Raw genomic sequence first — 15,266 nt, 5'->3', positions numbered from 1 at the left:
CATGCAGGACTACATAAACAACTTGCCATTGTGTGTAGATGTCTCTTTGCTAACATCTCTCCCTTTCTTTTATTTTAGTTGCAGCAGATATCAATGGTTATATCCATCAGCATGGGAAGAATCACACAAGCAAATAGTAATATTACAGAAAGAAGTAGTAATATAAAAATATGAATTAATAAGATACTATAAAGTACTAGGAGGAAAGTATAGAAAGTAAGTATCAATTCACAATCACACATATACTTCCTTCAGCAGCCAAGACATAGTCCAAAGCCAACCTATTATCCATCACTTCGTTTGTCAGGGAATCCAATGATTCCAGCAGGTTTTAAAGTTTTGGATCAGTCTCATTAGAAATTATTTTTATGGTCATAGTAATGTTCAATAGTCAATTGCCATATAAACAGGGTTAACTGACATGCTCCTTTGGTGGTAAGCATAGTCAGAGATGGAACCACCCGATGTTTCTTAGGTCATCTTCTTTTTTTTTTTTTGAGAGTCTTCTCTTTTTTTTTTTCCTCTCTCTCAAATAGACAAGGCAGAGATGGCTCATTGGCACCCATCTAATTCCTTTTCCATCTGTAGAGATACAAGCAAATCCTTTCCCCAAGGAGTTAACCTATCTGGCCTCTTTCATTCACCACTTTCTAGATCTCCCCACATCACTTGGCAATTATCTAAAGATAGTGGAGCTGCTCACACTGACATTGTCCTTCCAGTGGGTTATGGCACCTGCTTACTGGAGCAAGTGGATATTCATCAAAAACCAAAAAAATTAAAAGTATAATGCAGGGGTCCTCAAACTATGGCCCATGGGCCAGATGTGGCCCTCTGAGAATGTTTATGTGGCCCACCTATGGCAAAATCAGATCCGAAGTGACTTTCAACCTAAACTTGCATTAGCAACATATACTTCCGGCACTGGGCTGAGGCGGTGGAGACAGAGTGTGAGGTGTTCCAACAGTCTGAGGGACAGTGAATTGCCCTCCTATTTAAAAAGTTTGAAGACCACTGGTGGTTCTATGGCTAATTATGTAATAGCTGATTTATCTTTAAGGGGGCCCCAGGTATAAAATTTGGAGCTGTGGCCAATAAAATTTGCTACTCTGGAATGTTATCACAGCACACGTTAATTTGTACATTGGTATAGGAGATATATATCTTGTCAGTTCTAATCCAATATAATTGTATTATTCGCTTAATAGCCTTCAATAAGATTCTGGCCACAAGCACTTGGGTAAATAGTAAGGTTTTGATCTGGTTGTGCTTGGAGGATCACCCACTCAATCACACTGTCTCTTTGATGAAGGAGTGCTGTGTGTGACTCATTTTGTAGCAAAAAGTTATATTTCCAAGGGTTTTTGAGTGATTCTTTCAACCACATTGGATACAGTCAGTTCCACCTCTCTCAAAGCCAACCCTCTGCTTGTTTTTCTCCTTGTAATTCCTTGTTTGATAACCAATGCTAAAACCTTTCTTTTTCTTTTTCTTATATGTGGGATTTCTTAAAGCCAATTTTATCCCATTGTATTCAGATAGTTGTTTTCCCACTGTCTTTCACATCTCTGGCTCCAACCTCTCCTCCACAACATCTGAAAACTCAGTGAACTGCTTCTGAGTTATCAACAAACCTTGCTTCTCTATTAATCTAAATAATTTCCTAGGCAATTGAGTAGGAGATGGAGGCCTAGGCTGAAAAGTTTCCATAGTTTCCATCTGTTCATTGACTTTTCCCAAATCAGTCAATATCCTCCATTTTCCATATTTCTCTTTCATAGCAAAATTCCTAGGACTTAGAGGAGGTTGTAGGTGTCCTTGGTCAAGTTACTCCTATACTATATTTAATAAGGTCTGAATTTTTTCACTGGCTAAGACACACTGTTCCACCCACACCTGTGTTTTAGTTTTCCATTGAATGGGAACAGGTGAAAGTGTTGGGAGGCCTTCAATAACAGCCCTGCCTAAAAAGTCTAGATGCTCAATAGTAATCCTAACTGTTGTAAGATATTTCTTCTCGGGGGGGCGGAGCCAAGATGGCGGAGAAGAAACACAGGACTCAGTGAACGTCCTCACTCCCTCACAACCAATTAGATAAATTAAGTCTCAAAATTAGCTCAGGACTGATAGATACCACAAGGACTGGAAGCACGACTTACCAGCTGAAGAGAATCTGGAGTTTCAACAGGAAAGGTCAGTTCTCAGGGGAGGAATAAGAAAGACCAGCACAGACGGTGGGGTAGGGGCACACTGCGCCCATTGCGCTGGGAAGGGCTCTGGGATCAGAGAAGCCACTGAGGTAAAGGAATCTGGCACAGGCTGTTAGCTCTTCTCTGCTAATTATTTAGCAGTTCAGAAGAGAAAGCCAAAATATTTTAAAACTCAAATTAGATTTTCCCCGACCCGGGGGGGGGGTGACTCAGCAGAGAATCGGCACCAGAGGGTGTGGCCTCAGCTACCTCCTGAGAATAGTTAAGAGACTGATAAGTGGGTGGATACGGCCCAAGGCAACACACACTGCCTAGCTTAGCTGGAGGGAGTGGAACTCAGCTCCAGGAAGTCCCAGAGAAGCGGAACCTTTGAACTAGGGACCGCGGTTTCTGGCAGACACTTCCAGTTTGAGCACAGGGGCTTCTCACGTCACCTGCTGCAGACATCCACTCCCCATCCGGACACATAGGCTGGGCTTCCTGCTGTCTTCACTATTCTACGCCCTCGAAGCACAGTAGTGCTAATCACCTCTGAGGCACTTCCAGGGAGGGGGTGGGGAACTCTCTCCCAGAGCTCTATCTTAGCTCCGGCGCAGGAGCCGCTGCATCCATCTGGTCTGGGAGGAAGCTGGTAAAAAAGTAAATAATTTCCTACCCCAGGGACAGACCCCAAAAGATTTTTTTTAAGTATGAGCAAAAAAGCTAGAAAAACTATAGATTCCTTCTATACAGAGAAAGAGCGGGTATCCAACCCCGAGGAAGTTAACAGCAAAGATTCAGAAGATAACAACCTAAAGGGGAACGATTCCTGCCCCCCATCACATAACTCTCTCCTAGAAGAAGCTCTTAAAAAATTGAGGGAGATCGAAGAAAAATGGGGAAAAGAAAGGGAAGTTATGATAGAGAATAACAACGTCCTGAAATTGGAGTTGGAAAAAATAAAGAATTCACAGGAGATGCAGGGAAACAAAATTAGTGAATTAGAAAAGGTTAAAAAAACACAGGAAAGTAGGATTTCTGAATTGGAAAAGATAAAAAAGTCTCAAGAAAATAGAATTTCTGAATTGGAAAAAGAAAATAATTCTCAAAAAAAAAAAATTAGGGAAATGGAAAAAAATTCAATAGAGCAAAATAATTCATTTAAAAATGAAATTGGGCATTTACAAAAAGAACTAAAAACTGTGAAAGAAGAAAATAACTCCTTAAAAGTCAGGATGGAACAAATAGAAATGAATGATTCACAGAGAACCCAAGAATCAGTCAAACAAAACAAAAAAAATGAGAAGCTGGAGAACAACGTCAAATACTTACTGGGAAAATCTATAGACCTGGAAAATAGATCTAGGAGAGATAATCTGCGGATTATTGGACTCCCAGAAAACTATGACCAAAAAAAGAGCCTAGATTCTATTTTACAGGAAATCATCAAAGAGAACTGTCCAGAGATAATAGAAACAGAAGGGAAAGTAGATGTGGAAAGAATTCATCGAACTCCTTCTGAAATAGACCCTAAAAAAAGAACACCACGGAATATTGTGGCTAAGCTGCAGAATTACCACACAAAGGAGAAAATCCTGCAAGCAGCTAGAAAAAAACAATTTAAATACCAAGGTGCCACAATAAGGGTCACCCAAGATCTGGCTGCCTCCACATTAAAAGATAGAAGGGGCTGGAACCTGATATTCCGTAAGGCAAAAGATCAAGGACTGCAACCAAGAATGAACTACCCAGCTAAGTTTAGCATCTTTTTCCATGGAAGAAGATGGTCATTCAATGAAACAGAGGAATTCTATATGTTTCTAAGAAAAAAACCAGACTTAAACAAAAAATTTGATCTACATCCACAAGACTGAAGAGAAACAGAAAAAGGTACACAGAACCCTTGAGAACTGTAACTCTGTTGTGGGTATATAAAAAATACTCAAGGATAATTTGATTTTACTGATATAAAAGAAAAAAAGGGGGGTGTAGTAAAGGGAAGGAGGTCGGTTCAGAAAAAGGGGAAGGAGTGATAAAAAGAGGGAAACTACATCCCAGGAAGAGACATAGAAAATACACCATATCTGAGGGAACTTAGTGAGGGGGAGAATCATTGTGTGAATCTTACTCTCATCAGAAGAGGCTCAAAGAGTAAATAATTAACATATTTGTTTTTCAGAGAATTTTCTCTCACCTCATTAAAAGGGGGGAGAGGAAAAGGGAAAAGGAAAAGGAGAATAAGTGAAGGGACTTGGAGGGAGGGGGGAGGGATCCTAAAAAAAAAAAAAAAAAAAAAAGAGGGAGGGTTGCGCGTCACAAGGGGGGTCTGTAAATTAAACATCGGGGAGGGGGATCAGGGGGGTCAAGGGAAAAAAGCATAATCTGGGGATAATACGATGGCAGGAAATACAGAATTAGTAATTTTAACTGTAAATGTAAATGGGATGAACGATCCCATCAAACGGAGACGGATAGTAGATTGGATCAAAAAGCAGAACCCTACAATATGTTGCCTACAGGAAACACACTTAAAGCAGGGAGATACATACAGAGTAAAGGTAAAAGGTTGGAACAGAGCCTATTATGCTTCAGGTAAAGCCAAAAAAGCAGGGGTAGCTATCCTTATCTCAGATCAAGCAAAAGCAGAAGTAGATCTCGTTAAAAAAGATAAGGAAGGAAACTATATCCTGCTGAAAGGTAGCATTAATAATGAAGCCATATCAATACTAAACATATATGCACCAAGTGGTATAGCATCTAACTTTCTAAAGGAAAAGTTAAGAGAACTGCAAGAAGAAATAGACAGTAAAACTATAATAGTGGGAGATCTCAACCTTGCACTCTCAGATTTAGACAAATCAAACCACAAAACAAACAAGAAAGAAATCAAAAAAGTAAATAGAACATTAGAAAAACTAGGTATGATAGACCTTTGGAGAAAACTGAATGGCAATAGGAAGGAATATACTTTCTTCTCAGCAGTTCATGGATCCTATACAAAAATTGACCATATACTAGGACATAAAGATCTCAAAATTAAATGTAGGAAGGCAGAAATAATAAATGCCTTCTTCTCAGATCACAATGCAATAAAAGCTACATTCAGTAAAAAGTTAGGGGTAAATAGACCAAAAAGTAATTGGAAACTGAATAATCTCATCTTAAAGAATGACTGGGTGAAAGAGCAAATTATAGAAACAATTAACAATTTCACCCAAGATAATGATAATGATGAGACATCATATCAAAATCTTTGGGATGCAGCTAAAGCGGTAATAAGGGGAAATTTTATATCTTTAGAGGCTTATTTGAAGAAAATTGAGAAAGAGAAGATTACCGAATTGGGCTTACAACTTAAAAGGCTAGAAAAAGACCAAATTATAAACCCCCAACCAAAAATTAAACTCGAAATACAAAAATTAAAAGGAGAAATCAATAAAATTGAAAGTAAAAAAAACTATTGAATTAATAAATAAAACCAAGAGTTGGTTTTATGAAAAAGCCAATAAAATAGATAAACCTTTGGTAAATTTGATCAAAAAAAAGAAAGAGGAAAATCAAATTGATAGTCTTACAAATGAAAAGGGGGATCTTTCCACCAATGAAGAGGAAATTAGAGAAATAATAAGGAGTTACTTTGCCCAACTTTATGCCAATAAATTTGATAACTTAAGTGAAATGGATGACTTCCTCCAAAACTATAGGCTCCCTAGATTAACAGAGGAGGAGATAAATTGCTTAAATAGTCCCATTTCAGAAAAAGAAATAGAACAAGCTATTAATCAACTCCCCAGGAAAAAATCCCCAGGGCCAGATGGATTCACATGTGAATTCTACCAAACATTTAAAGAACAATTAGCCCCAATGTTATATAAATTATTTGAAAAAATAGGGGATGAAGGAGTCCTACCAAATTCCTTTTATGACACAGACATGGTACTGATACCTAAACCTGGTAGATCGAAAACTGAGAAAGAAAATTATAGACCAATCTCCTTAATGAATATTGATGCTAAAATCTTAAATAAGATATTAGCAAAAAGACTTCAGAAAATCATCTCCAAGATAATACACTATGATCAAGTAGGATTTATTCCAGGAATGCAGGGCTGGTTTAATATTAGGAAAACTATTAATATAATTGACCATATTAATAATCAAATTAATAAGAACCATATGATCATCTCAATAGATGCAGAAAAAGCATTTGACAAAATCCAACATCCATTCCTACTAAAAACTCTTGAGAGTATAGGAATAAATGGATTATTCCTTAGAATAATCAGGAGTATATATTTAAGACCGTCAGTAAGCATAATATGCAATAGAAATAAACTGCAACCTTTCCCAGTAAGATCAGGAGTGAAACAAGTTTGCCCACTATCACCATTACTATTCAATATAGTACTAGAAACGCTAGCCTCGGCAATAAGAGCCGAGAAAGAGATTCAAGGAATTAGAGTAGGAAATGAGGAAATTAAACTATCACTTTTTGCAGATGACATGATGGTATACTTAGAGAACCCCAAAGACTCTGCTAAAAAGCTACTAGAAATAATTCAAAATTTCAGCAAAGTGGCAGGATACAAAATAAATCCACATAAATCCTCGGCATTTTTATATATCACTAACAAAATGCAACAGCAAGAGATACAAAGAGAAATTCCATTCCAAACAAATGTTGAGAGTATAAAATATTTGGGAATCCATCTACCAAAGAAAAGTCAGGAATTATATGAGAAAAATTACAAAACACTTGCCACAAAAATAAAATCAGATTTAAATAATTGGAAAGACATTCAGTGCTCTTGGATAGGCCGAGCGAATAAAATAAAGATGACAATACTCCCCAAACTAATCTATTTATTTAGTGCTATACCAATCAGACTCCCAAGAAACTATTTTAATGACCTAGAAAAAATAACAACAAAATTCATATGGAAGAATAAAAGGTCAAGAATTACAAGGGAACTAATGAAAAAAAAACTCAGAGGAAGGTGGTCTAAGTGTACCTGATCTAAAGCTATATTATATAGCAGCAGTCACCAAAACCATTTGGTATTGGCTAAGAAATAGTCCGGTAGATCAGTGGAACAGATTAGATACAAAGGACAAAAAAGGGTACATCTATAGCAATCTAATCTTTGACAAACCCAAAGATTCCAACATTAGGGATAAAAATTCATTATTCGGAAAAAACTGTTGGGAAAACTGGAAATTAGTATGGCAGAAATTAGATATGGATCCACACTTAACACCATATACCAAGATAAGATCAAAATGGGTCCATGATTTAGGCATAAAGAGGGAGATAATAAATAGATTAGAGGAACAGAGGATAATCTACCTCTCAGACTTGTGGAGGAGGAAGGAATTTATGACCAGAGGAGAACTAGAGATCATTATTGATCACAAAATAGAAGATTTTGATTACATCAAACTAAAAAGTTTCTGTACAAATAATACTAATGCAAACAAGATTAGAAGGGAAGTAACAAATTGGGAAAATATTTTTAAAAGCAAAGGTTCTGACAAAGGTCTCATTTCCAAAATATATAGAGAACTGACCCTAATTTATAAGAAACCGAACCATTCTCCAATTGATAAATGGTCAAGGGATATGAACAGACAATTCTCAGAGGAAGAAATTGAAACTATATCCACTCACATGAAAGAGTGTTCCAAATCACTACTGATCAGAGAAATGCAAATTAAGACCACTCTGAGATACCACTACACACCTGTCAGATTGGCTAAGATGACAGGAACAAATAATGACAAATGTTGGAGGGGATGTGGGGAAATTGGGACACTAATACATTGCTGGTGGAGTTGTGAAAGAATCCAGCCATTCTGGAGAGCAATCTGAAATTATGCCCAAAAAGTTATCAAACTGTGCATACCCTTTGACCCAGCAGTGCTACTACTGGGATTATATCCCAAAGAAATACTAAAGAGCGGAAAGAGACATATATGTGCCAAAATGTTTGTGGCAGCTCTTTTTGTTGTAGCTAGAAACTGGAAGATGAATGGATGTCCATCAGTTGGAGAATGGTTGGGTAAATTGTGGTATATGAAGGTTATGGAATATTATTGCTCGGTAAGAAATGACCAGCAGGAGGAATACAGAGAGGGTTGGAGAGACTTAAATCAACTGATGCTGAGTGAGATGAGCAGAACCAGAAGATCACTGTATACTTCAACAACAATACTGTATGAGGATGTATTCTGATGGAAGTGGAAATCTTCAACATAAAGAAGATCCAACTCACTTCCTGTTGATCAATGATGGACAGAGGTAGATACACCCAGAGAAGAAACACTGGGAGGGGAATGTAAATTGTTAGCACTAATATCTGTCTGCCCAGGTTGCATGTACCTTCGGATTCTAATGTTTATTGTGCAACAGGAAAATGATATTCACACACATGTATTGTACTTAGACTATATTGTAACACATGTAAAATGTATGGTATTGCCTGTCGTCGGGGGGAGGGAATAGAGGGAGGGGGGGTGATTTGGAAAAATGAATACAAGGGTTAATATTATAAAATATATATATATATATATAATAAAAAAAAATTAAAAAAAAAAAAAAAAAAGATATTTCTTCTCTTTTTCTCTCTTTTGCCTGACTTGGGACATAGGAAAGTAAAACTGTGCTTGAAGGGCTGATGGTGATACTGTCCCTCCCACTGTTCCTTCTATAGCCCATGAATGCAGAGTTGAGGGAGGAGGATCAGGAGATTGAGAATATCCTAAATTCACATGCTTCTGCTTAGGTGGAAGTGAAGGTGAACTGGGAAACTGAAAAGCACCACTTCCTCAACCTTCTCAATGCCGTTCTTATCTCCTTTCCTGCTCAACTCCCCAAGGCTCTCAAACCCTACAGTAGAGCAACAAACAATATAAATAATAAATAAAATACTAAAAAATAATTCCTTAGTTTTGTACCATGAGTTCTATCCATCAGGGCTACTGTACCAACCATCTGCTTGTTTTCCTCCTCATATTTCCTTGTTTGACACCCTACACTAAAAGCTTTCTTTTTCTTTTTTATATGTGAGGTTTCTTAAAGGGAATTTTATCCCATTGTATTCTGTTAGGTGTTCTCCCACTACCTTCCACCTCTCCTACACAACATCTGGGAACTCATTGATCTGCTTCTCAGTTACCAACAAACATTGCTTCTCTATTACCCTAAGTGAGCATGCTTCTTACTTCCTTTGGGAAGGAGACTCTTTTGTTAACACTTTCCTCATTTTGGCTGAAAAACAAAAATGACTAGATTATTCTTATTGAATCTTCACTTGTCTGTGAAGTTTTTATATTTACCCTATTCCTAGGTCACAGGGACTTTTCAAGCAAACTCGCTGATGACATCAGTTGAGCTGTTTTGTTCTCTGCTTTCCAAGGGCCTCTTGTTGGATGAAAAAATGTTGTGTCCAGAATAGCTCTTTGGAGGATCTCAATACGAGCTTGAGTCCTTAGCTTTAGAAGAGGAATGAAGAGACAGGACTCCCATGGATGGTCAAACATGGAGTCTATTTATTCCAAATTCTCTCAGCCTTATATACCCTAATATTTTTATGTAACTATGGCACACTGCACATCTCTAACTATATACTGTGCATGTGAGACCACACAAACAACTTGCTATTGTATGTAGATAATTCTTTGCCACTTGGTATCACTCTGCTTTACAACACATATTGTTCCAGCCCCCTGAATTCTCATGAAGGCTGGGAGCATTTAGGGGAGATGGGGAGCCAAATCAGACATTGTCAAGAGATTCTGAAGGGTCTTATACTTTATCCAGAGTTCCCCCAATGTGGGGGAAATGATAGTGGGGAAAATGTGGGGAAATGATAGTGACATAAGAAAATCATGGGGAATTGTCAATGATTTGGTAAAGAAAGCACAAAAAATACTGAAGCATATATTCCCCCAAATAATAAACTGGTCATAAAAAAAGAGGAAAAAGAAAATCTCAATTAGAAAAAAATGATTTTTTTTTCAATGAGTTAGGTAAACTAATGAATAAATGATACATAAAATAAAGAAGCAAAAGAAGTCAAAAGAATAAAAAATATAGAAGAATACATGAAATAACTCCAATGATAATACAATAATCATCCAATGATAACAACAAGGCTTGTAAAATAAATTCACGAGACTTAGTTTAATTATCATTGGAAATTATCCATGCTAATTGCTTTGATATTCAAGAACAAAATCATGAAATAATTAAATAAATTAAAGAATCCATTGCTCATCCCCTGAAAGAGTTCCCAAAATATAGTCATAGAACTTTTATACCCATATTCAAAAACTCCAAAAACTCAGGAGAAAATACCTGAAGCAAACAAGTGGGTAGGAGAGAAATATTTCATATATCATGGAATCACAGTCTGGTTAACACAACATATCATAGTTTCTGCTATTAGATTAAAGGACTGGGAATATGATATTCAACAAGATAAAAATTTCACATATATCAGATCTACTAATATGACCCAAAATGACAAATAGTGGGGGGACAGTACAAAATTAATAAATTATTAATATAGCTATGGACTGATGCAACCTTTCTAGAAAGCATTTTGGAACTAATCTCCCAGGCATATAAAACAATGCATCTCCTATTACCCAGCAATACAAGTACTAGTTCTCTATGCTACAAAGACATAAAAACAAAAACCAGCCTGTTTGGTGACCCAATTGATTGGAAATTAAGGGAAAAACTAGTACTTGGACAATGGCTGAACAAGTTGTGGTATATGGTTGTGATCAAATATTATTGTTTTACTAGAAGTGATGAACAGAATACTCCTAGAAAAGTCTAAATTACATAAACTGAAATAAAGTTAAGTGGGCTAAACCAGGAAAGCATTATCCACAGTGACAGCAATTTTGTCTGATGATTAACTGTGAATTTTTTTTTCAGCAACACAATTATTCCATACAATTCCAAAAGACTTGTTATGAAAAAATAGAAAAATAGAAAAAAACAAACAAACAGAATCTGAATGATTTACATAGAAATAAATGTTGCATCACCACACATGTGTAATCCATATCAAATTGCTTCTCAGTAAGGACATTTTTTTAAATGGATGTTAAAATTGGTTTTATATACAATTGGGGAAAATAAAATATTAAATAATTTTTAATTTAATTTTTTATAAAAATTATTCTATGAACACTCAAAAAATATTACAGAAGTACATAGATAAAAAGACCTAGAATTCTTTCTGTAGAGAAACTAGTGAAATATCACAATGTAAAATTTAAAGTGAATTCTCAGCATATAGAATCATTTGTTGCCTCTCTTCTCTTGTCTTATCACTCACATCAACAACCATCATTCAAATCAAAGCTTTCCCTATTTCAAGGTAAAACTGCTTTTATCAATATAAACTTGGAAAGAATCTTCATTTAATCCCACTTTTCTTCCTAAATGCTTTTCTCACTATCAACATTCTTCCCCTAAAACATTTCTGTGGAAAATGAAATGTCTGTTAAAAGGGAATCTCTGAATTTTGACACACCACACTCTTGAGAGAAGCCAGGTTGAAACCTAACAATGAAGAAAATGGCTTTTGCCAGAACTTTATTCTTTTGTTCTTTTTTTTCCCCCATTGATCTATGAATGGTTCATGACACTTCTCATTCCAGCACTGAACCCACATAGCTCATCTTATGTGTTTGTTTACATTTTTGGCATTGAAAATATCTATCTTTGTGGCTGTCCATGTCTATGAATTGAAAAGTTGTCATTGAAATTGCTATCATTTTTCCAACTCTGTGAATGTGAAAGAAAAACATTTGCTCATGTCATTATTGCATAGATAATGGCATATGGTTTTCACACAGTCCATTTTGTTCCTTCCTCTATGATTTAATTCATTCACATTACTTTATCTTTCTCTGGGGTGAAATCGTTAATAACATTTCAGTAAAAATCTTCTTCAACTGGTAATCTCAAATTGTCTATAAAAAGGCAAATCCATTGGAAAAATCCAGTAAACATGGCTTAATCTTTATGGAAAGTATAAAAAATAATATTAAAAGAAAAGATCAGAATTAAATAAAAGTTTTGACCTCCAATATCAAGACCCTAGAGAAGCACAAAGAGATAAAATGGAAAAGTAAATATAAAAGATTCAATAGAGTTAAATTGTTTACATCCCTATCCAGGAAAATAATATTTTTAATTCTTAGTAATTGTATCAATAATAATATAGCTAGAAGTAATATACATAGACAGAGAATATGAGTATAAGGTGAATATTAAAGAGTGACAAAAATTAGAATTGAGAAAGAGGAGTACTTTAGTTGCTGAAGGAAGGAAGAAGTAGAAAGGTATGAATTACTTCAGATGAAAAGGCATGAAAGTTCTATTAAAATAGAGATAAAGAGAGGAGATGATCATCAATTGAACCTTACTCTCATCTATATTGGCTTAAAGAGGAAATAATATACAGAATTAGTTGAATATAGAAATCTGTATCATCTGAGAGGAAAGTAGGCGGGAAGGAGTCAGATAAAGAAGGGGAGGGCTAGGGTCTGAAAAGAGGAAGGATAGATTATGAAAAATGATAAACAGAAGAAAAACACTGGTGAGGAGGGAAAAGAGAAAGAGGATGTACAGGAGGTAAAATTAGGATGGAGGTAAATACACAGATATTAATCATAACTGTAAATAAGAATGGGATTAAATTTCCCATGAAGCAGAAACAGATAATAGAATGGATCAAAAATTAGAATCTTACAATATGCTGTTTATAAGCAACACTATACTTGAAGCCCAGAGACATGCTTAGAGAAAAGATAAGGAGCTGAAGTAGAATTATGTTTCACTTAAAGTAACAAAAAGCAGATTAGAAATCCTGATGTTGGGCAAAACAAAAGTAAAAATAAACCTAATAAATGACTTAAGGAAGGAAATTGCACCTTGCCAAAGAGTACCATAGACACTTAAACTATATCAGTAATCCATATTATTAAATAATTTAAATGAATTACCAGAGGAAATAGACAGAAAAATGATACTAATAGAGGACTTCTCTCTGCATTTGATAAGTCCAAAAAAGATTAACAAGAAAGAAATTAAAGAAGTAAATAGAATACTAGAAAAGTTTGAAATAACACACCTTTGAAGAAAACTGAATGAGAACAAAAAGAAATATACCTTGTACTTAGCAGAATTTGGCACCTACACAAAATAGATCATATAATAGGGCATAGAATCTGAAAATCAAATGCACAAAGGCAGAAATATAAAATGCATTGTATTAAGATTATAAGGCAATAAAATACATTTAACAGAAGGTAATGTAGAAATAGATTCATAATAATTAAAAAAGAAATAATCTAATCCTAAAGAATACATTGAACAAAAAAAAATCATAGAAGCAATCAAGAGTTTCATTAAAGTGAATGACAACAAAAATCAGACAATGTAGTAGTCAGGATAAACTAAATTTATCTAAATATTACATCAAGAAAAATGGGGGGGGTGTACAGATTAATAAGATTGGTAATTAACCAAAAAAAAAATCTAAGAATAAAGCAAATTAAAAATCTCCAATTAAGCACCAAATTGGAAGTCCTGAAAATCTAAGGTGAGATTAATAAGATTGAAAGTATAGCTGAGATACTGAGATTTCCAGGGTAGAGACAAGATGGGAGAGTGAAGCCAGGAAGCTGCTCCAGCTTTCCCAGTTTCCCTCGAAAACCATATGAAACCAAACCTCTGAATGTCTTGTGTAATGAAACCACTTTTAGCTCAAGATAGATTGGAAAAAAAATTTTTTTTTACATTATTTGTGTTATATTTCTATTTATTTTGTTGAACATTTTCTAATTCATTTGTATTTGGTTCAGGCTGCATTTGGGCGATTTGTGGCTTGTGAATTTGGAATATGAGCCTTCTGGATTAAATAACCTCTAAATTGGACTTGGCATTCCAGTTATAGTTCTATGATTTCATGAACCTATTAGTATTTTCTATATGGCTGGGTTGCTACTTCTGCTCTGCTACTTGGCTCTCCTTTACTGGCTCCTTTTTACAAGAAGCATTTGAGTGTCCTGTTTTCTCTCAATTGTAATCCTTCTCTGGGAGGAGGTTTTTTTTCCTGTAAAATCTTTTCCTCTGTGAGCAGGTTTCTTGGGAGGCTTCTGGAGCCTCCAGACAGAGCGAAGATAGAATCTCGAATCCTCTTCTTCCTGAAGCCTGGCTCTGAATCTCCTCGAGCTTCCCTTGATGTTCTCTTGTGAAGTCTTGTCCTTCCCCAATCATGTCCAAACACTTATTTTGCTGTACAAAAAGAATCTGGCTTTGAAATAATGTACAATTAGCTGGTGAAGGAAATCAAAAATGCAGATGGACAAAAACAGAGAGATTGGAAATTCTATGTAGTGGTTCATATTCATCTCCCAGAGTTCTTTCAGACTGTCTTCCAAACTCAGTGTCCCAGGAGGCAGCCTTGGTGGCTCCTTATAACCCCCAAGAGAATGGGCTTGTGGGTACTCCCAGGGGCTTGTGGGAATTCCTTACTGACCAATGAACAAGCTCCTTTTCTGAAGTCTAAAGGTGTAAACTCCTTTTAAATGTTAGAACTAAAGGTGTGAACTCTGAGCTAGAGAATTGCCAAGTACCACGCCAAATTAGAGAACCAAGTTAACACCTAGTAATCCTAACAGCTAGGTACTTCTTTTGAAATGTTTATATTATCTTAATTTTTTTTTTATTTTAATGATTCTTAGATTTTTTTTCTCCTTAATTTGTTTTCTATGCATTTTTCCACTATCAAATCCTTCACATTATGTTTTGTTTTTCATTTTTTATTACTATAGCTTTTTATTTGTAAGATATATGCACAGGTGATTTTTCAGCATTGACAATTGCAAAACCTTTTGTTCCAATTTTTCCCCTCCTTCCCCCCTCCCATGGAAGGTTAACCAATACATGTTAAATATGTTAAAGTATAAGTTAAATACAATATATATATATATATGTATATATATATACATATATATATGTGTGTATATATATATATATATATATATATA

The sequence above is a fragment of the Sminthopsis crassicaudata genome, chromosome 3 (assembly GCF_048593235.1).
Source record: "Sminthopsis crassicaudata isolate SCR6 chromosome 3, ASM4859323v1, whole genome shotgun sequence".
NCBI lineage: Eukaryota > Metazoa > Chordata > Mammalia > Dasyuromorphia > Dasyuridae > Sminthopsis > Sminthopsis crassicaudata.
This window is presented reverse-complemented; position numbering follows the sequence as displayed.